This window comes from Kogia breviceps, chromosome 16, assembly GCF_026419965.1.
Source record: "Kogia breviceps isolate mKogBre1 chromosome 16, mKogBre1 haplotype 1, whole genome shotgun sequence".
Taxonomy (NCBI): Eukaryota; Metazoa; Chordata; class Mammalia; order Artiodactyla; family Physeteridae; genus Kogia; species Kogia breviceps.
Window position 1 is genome coordinate 32,516,823 of NC_081325.1, and position 7,087 is coordinate 32,523,909.

Here is a 7,087-nt window from a genome sequence, read left to right on the forward strand (position 1 = left end):
GGATGGACTTGGACGACCCAGGGCACAGCTGGGGAGGAGGAGGCCCGAGGACCAGTATCCAGCAGCACCTTCATCCCCAAATGTTAGTGGTGATGACTTTCAGTGAAATTTCAGGTATTTGTCAGTTTCTTCATATTTGTATTTATAATATTTACATAAAAACTTAAGATATGTATGAAACTCAATTTATCTGACTGCAGGACATAACAAAGGGAATTTTCTGTGTTTTGAAAAGGCCAGTGTTTGTAATTCCCTAGAAGTCACCCCGAAAATATTTTTTCTGGAGTTTCTAATGTTCTCACTGAATTTCCTGAGGTGGGCTGTGCTTTATAAACTCTCAAGCCCCCTCTATGCTACTGTTATCACTATCTTTCCTACATGGGTTAGTATTTAGCAATCATTCTTCTCTCAAGAGACCATTTTAATAAAACCACATTCATGCTGCGACACAAATGTGTCATCTAACCACATCTTAAAACTATGTCGTCTTACAACAGAGGACCCCCACATTGTGGGCCTTCCTTAATTATTAATACATGTAAATAATATTTTTTCGATCATTTTACCTGTTCTAACTACTATCCTGTTGTTTATTTTCTCCTCGTTGCCAAAACGCCTCTACCCTCCATCCTTTTCAGCCCTCCCCTCCACACACGTGCACACTTCCCAGTTCTTTCATTTTCATCCATGGCACCATCATCGTTTCAATTTCTTGGGCCAGGAGTCATGATTCTTCCCCTTCCTTTATACATATAACTAGCTGTTCAATATTAAATACAAATAAACTTCTCCGGTAAATAATAACCCTAAAGGCAGAAGGGAAGCGGCTGTGGTGGAGATCATCCGTTTTCCCACTCTTCTCCCCTCCTTCAGGCGCACAACCGCGGTACAGCCGGTCCTCTGGGCGCACAGCCGCGGTACAGCCCGTCCTCTGGGCGCGCAGCCGCGGTACAGCCCGTCCTCTGGGCGCGCAGCCGCGGTACAGCCCGTCCTCTGGGCGCGCAGCCGCGGTACAGCCCGTCCTCTGGGCGCGCAGCCGCGGTACAGCCCGTCCTTCGGGCGCACAGCCGCGGTACAGTTCTAAGCTTTCCCTGTAGTGAGGTGATTCGCTTCTCGTCACTGGGACGTGAACACAAATGGTGTGTGCTACTCCCAGTCCTGGCCAGGAAAACCTCCGGTGTCCCCTCCTTCATGGTCTTTTTCTCCTTAAGCTGCCTGCCCCCCACTCTCCCCACCTCCTCACCCGCAGCAACCCCAAAGCCAGATGCTGAAGTGGCAAAGCCACCGCCAGCCTGGGCTCTGAAAGACTTGTGGGGCATCCTGCCCGACCTGCAGGCCAACGCTTAACCTCTCTGCGTTGTGAGGGGAGCAAGAAGTGAACTGCCATCGTCTTGAGCCCTGAGTCTTCGGGTCTCTGCTTGCACTGTCTCGCCTACCCTAACTCATCGAGTGGCAGATTCTCAAGAGTTGCTCCTAATAGCCTGAGAATGAAACTTTGTTCTCTAATGATTTTCTCTAAAGTTCTTTTCAGACGAATTCTTAAACACTGTGTGGTGTTTCACCCATGAATGTCAGGTTTACCTCATTAGTTAATTTGATCTCCTGGGTGCAGAACTGTTCGTCTTTTCACTCAGTGTGATACAGAGGCACACTCTGTGGGGTACATCTCAGATGCCAAAAGTTAAGCAGAGTGGTATTTTCCACTAGAACCATTTGGTTTGTTACAATTACGGATGGAAAATGTGATCTGGGAGCTGAAGCTGCAGTTCTGAGAGTGCAAAAATAGCAGCAACAAGTCATATATTTACAAGAAACAAAAGGTTTAAAACTACAATTGTAACAGAAACTAAATGACATGGGCTGTTCTGGAATAGGCTGCAGGAATTTCAGAAGAGTCGTCTTCTGTTTTGATGGCTCTTCTTGAGCCTGTCTCAGATGTTATCCAAGTATAGCTGAGCCGTTTATACACACCCCACAAATTTGACACCGGATGCCTTGAGAAATCATATGGATATTTCTTAAAGGCCTTTAGGAAGGAGCGCTGCAGGGCTTCAAACATGGTACACACAGAAAAATGCCTTCTGACACCTCTTCACCCTCCATCTCCACCAAATACCTACAGTGGCTGCAAAAGCACCTCTCACTGTGGAAATATCTACATTTTCCTCCTCTGTCCTCTCCTGCCTTTTGCTCATCCCTCTCTGTTCTTTTCAGTGTCAATCCTGCTACCCTATTCTACAGATTCCCCAAATATCCACCCCTCACTCAGCTCCCCGATCTCCGTGGAAATATCCAAGCAAAGGGATGCGGGTCGGTAGGAAAGAGGGTGTGAATTCTTCCACATTAATTTTTTTGTCCCTATCATACTGATATGTGAGCTTTGTGGGATTGTATTGATCAGATGATTCTTTTCTATGCTCTTTCCACTTTTTAGGAAGAAGCTCTTAGTTCTCCAACAGACCCACAGCCCTTAACTAAATGAATTGGGAAGGTTTTAGGGAAGTGCAAGGCCCAGAAATTGGGGGTGAGGCTTTGATCTCTACCAATGTCAGTTGTAATTCTTAGTTACCAGTTTGGGAGGCTAATGCTCCAGGCCACTGACAGAAGGGGTTGGGAGTTGTTCAGTTTATTTCCATTTTCCCCAGGACTCTCATTCTATGGAGGTCCTAAAAGCAAGGTTGTGTAAGGCTCATTTGTCCATCTTTATACGATCTTTAAGGACAGGTACCTCTTCAGGTTGTTTGCCCGAAGACTTAGAGAAATAAAGGAACAGGGTATTTCCTTGTCTGCAGACAAAAAGCAAACCCGTGGGGGCGCCTGTCTTAGCCCTCTGATGGCTGTGGTTCCGTCCAAATTCTTGTTCTGCAATAGGGAGTGATGAGGATTAACTAGCACTACCATTTCTAGCTCTCAGTGACCCTCAGGTCTGTGTCAAGCTGATTTCCATCAGCCAGTGAGAGCAGGAGATTAGGAGATATCCACCTTTTCTGTTTGGTCCCAGTGTAACGCTAGCAGTGTTCTCAGCTAGGAATGCCCACAGGACTCGTAGGAGCCCCAGGGAATGCTCCCCTCTGCCACCAGGGCCAGTGTGATGGCTGGACCTGCCCCTGTGCTTCTACGACTGCAGGATGCCCGCTAGTAACACATTGTCAGGGAACTCGAGGAATAAGATTTATTCCTCACAAGTCCTGGTGGGTACATGGCACAGAGTGAGAGGGAAGGAATGTGGACCTGGGGCCTGCCTTCATTAGGGTCCAAAGGTGGGGTGTCTAGGGTGTCAGGGGTTCACTCTATTGGCAAATTTAAAACATAAGAGCACAGGAAGAGAGAAACAGGGTCCCCTAAGTGGTCGGTTATCTTAGTTACGCAGGGCTTCCTCAAAGGAGAACTTCATGGCTGAGGTGGCCTGATTCCTTACACAGGGCGGCCTGTGTAGCTGCAATATGTTAATTTGAGGTAGATGGCTGTGAAATGGATGCTCCGCAAACAAAGCTTACTGTCAGGCACTTACAATACACTGACCACGTCAAAGATCTAGGAGTTGAGACTCCTAGTGTCAGACAATTCGCTTCATTTCACTTACTGGGGAAGAGGGCCATGAACTAGAATTTGGGGTTCTACGGGGCTCATGTGTCTGTTGCCCTTTTCATTTGTCTTCGAGCCCTCACTGTCTGGCAGCCCGCCTGGCAACTCACTCCTGGAGCCTCTGCCTCGCATTCTGAGTGCGGGGTCCTGGCCTCGCTGACAACTTCATGTTTCCTACAATCATTTCCTTTGTGACCTTTACAGCTGTCAAATGAGCTTATGGTCTTTCTTCCCTCTAGTGCTTTACCCTGAAGTGAAATAAAGCTACACATTAATCAGCTTGGGCTCCCAGACACTTTGCTCTGAGCGTCCTCTGTAGTTCTCTGCCGTCTAGTAGAACATGCGTGTAAGAGCAAGGCTGGCCTGCCCTTTCAGAACACGCTGTGCTCTCCAAGGCCGCGTGACAGAGCTTGTTTAGATAAAAGTGCCAGGCCTGTTTTGGTAGCTTCTGTTTGGTTTATTTGACTTTGGTGAGATCATATTAAAGTTTCATGCTTTCTGGGTGTATAAAATTGATGATGCATAAATTAGTTGGCTGATCTGTGCGTTGTTGCTCTATTGTTCGAAAATGACTGTCTTTGGGAAGCTCCCTAGTGGATACAACCTTGCCTGCATGGATCTTAGATAAAACACCACTGTTAGCATTTGTCAGCAAAGTATGCACCTATGGAGAAAAAAAAAAATTTTTTTTCAGTTCTCTGAAAAATCAGACAAGATGCTTATTTCTACATATTCTTATTTTTCTCCCCATCGTTTCTAACGAATGTATGTCCCACAGTGATGTGGGTGATCGAATGGCATGTACCAGTAGTGTTAAAAATTAGAGTGACAGACCTTCCCTGGTGGTGCAGTGGTTAAGAATCTGCCTGCCAATGCAGGGGACACGGGTTCGAGCCCTGGTCTGGGAAGATCCCTCATGTCATGGAGCAACTAAGCCCGTGTGCCACAACTACTGAAGCCTGTGTGCCTAGAGCCTGTGCTCTGCAACAAGAGAAGCCACTGCAATGAGAAGCCCGCACACTGCAACGAAGAGTAGCCCCCGCTCGCCACAACTAGAGAAAGCCCGCGTGCAGCAGCGAAGACCCAACACAGCCAAAAATAATAAATTATATAAATAAATAAATTTTTTAAAAAATTAGAGTGACAGACAATCCCAAACACTACGGTTATTTTCTAAAATAAACACATGAGAGCATATACTGAAAATGTATCAGGTAGGAAGGTGATATGCTTGCAGATAAGATAATTTAGTACAAGACTAATTTTTGCCATAATTAATATAGTAACAGATGTTCACCTTGGAATTCCTCAAATATAAATCTTGATGCATGTAAAATTAATAAAAATTTGAGCCTCCTAATTTAGTTAGATTTTGTTTTTATGAAGATGAAACGAAACTTAGGGTGTTTGATACCATGAGTAATTGTTAGTTATTTTCCTTTTGTAGGTGGCTTAACAAAATTTATATAACTTCCTGTCAAATTAAAAAAAAAATTCTAATGGTTCAAGAAAAATATATGTCTGTGTGTTGTTATAGACAAAGTAGGATGCTGGCTTGGTTACCTGCCGCTCAACCTCAGACTTATTTTGTGCCCCCAAATGAAAATTTCATGCTGTTTCCATCTTCAGGGCCTCTGTCTATATTGTTCCCTCTACCTGGAGCTCTCTCTGCCTGCCTACTTTACCATTCTCTCCACGTGAATTAAGTCACTACCCAGGAGAGCTTCCCTGACCCCCCATCAGCACAGTTAGCCTCCCGTTGTCCTAAAGCCTGCTTCCTAGACCAAGCACACTTACTCTGTTTGTCTTCATTGGTGATTTATACACCCCTCAATGGCAGAGGCTCTGTTTCTTGAGCCTTATATCCCCAGTTTTTAGCAGAGTCCCTGGCATTATTGAATGAGTGGGTTTATGGTAAGGACTGATATCTGAACAGCTTATGATTGGCTCTTGCATCTAATTGATATTTTATATGCATAGCTGGACTTTAGCAAAACGGTCAGTGTTGTCCAAGAATAAAACCAAGATCATTCTCTAACAGATCCTTCAGTCTTCTTTCATTAAATGAATTGTTCATTAATTATTTGCAACACAGTTGAAGTAAATTTTATGAAGTTTTATGATATCATGCAGGACACTGAAGATACGGTAATTAACAAAACATAGAGCTTGTTTTCTGTAAGCAAGTCAGATACTGGAGACGTATGCCACTAGATTTGTGTGTAAGGATAATGTCAGCAACTTTTAACTTTAAAGGATTAAATCTGGGAACAAAAAGGATGGACAGATAGAAACTTTATACTGGAATATTTTAGTAATAACAGGCAAGTTTGCTTTTCATTTATTTGTCTTTTAAAAATTCAGTTATTTATTTGTTAGTATTGCTGACTATAGAATGGAAAAAGCATACTTATGGGAGGCCAATACTCAGTTCAGTTCATGTACAATAAATCTCTTATCTTCAGTATTATTGGAACATAAATTGCTGCTCATCCAATTAATGAAATTCAGAAATCTCTCAAAAAATGTTAATCCAAAATGCACAGCTTACTACTAATCAAAGGTATGAGAAATACCTTGATGAGTGAACTGAAAACTTTAAAAACTTTACACATTCTGAATTTATTTTTTAAAAAACCCCGAGCTCAATTGTACTCAAATTTTCTAGATATTATTAAAAGGCCTACTTTAAACAAAGTGATTGTTTTGGCAAAAAATAAGTCTTATCAAAGTTACTACTTATGTATTGTACTTCCATTTCCCCCTAAATTCAGAAAGAAAAAAGGAAGCCAAGGGAAAAACAAAAATGATGTACATTGTTATTTTGCTGAGAGGCTAACGGTTTGGGAAGAACTCATCTTTTGTACATACCATACTAACAGAAATCTCACGAGTCTTCAAAACACAGAGGGCTTGACAAGCTGTTCATCTGTGCAGGAAAAGCTTTCCTAGTGGGAGCCGTGTCTGCAAAGTCAACCAACCTCAGAGGACCCAACATTTCTGTCTTTGACCAACAATGGCAGCAAATGTTCATGTTTAAACTTAGTCGCCCTATGTGTGATTATTTGACAATATTGTACTCAAAGAGAAGCATTGATGACAGGGATTCAAATGAGAAAATATTTTATACAATTATCTATTTTCATCTTTGATATATAGGTATAGGAGATTCTGGGAAACCATAGCATTTTGAAACAAAATAATGAAGCTGAGTGGTGAGTCATCTCTAAGGGCAACTACAAAACTGTCTGCAAAACATGGAGCAGGCAGGGTGTTGGAGTCTTACATCTCCACTGTTTTTCTAGAAGGCATTTTAGAATCGCAAAAGGAGACAGTATAGCTTAAGATCACAGGGTCTGGAGTTTTGGAATGCTTAGATTTTAATGCTGAGTTCAATCCTCACTGGCTGATGGCCATGGATAAATTATTTAACTTTATTCACTGGTAAAATGGGCTCCCAAAGCAACTCTTCTTCATGAGGCTGTTACACATATAAAGTGAG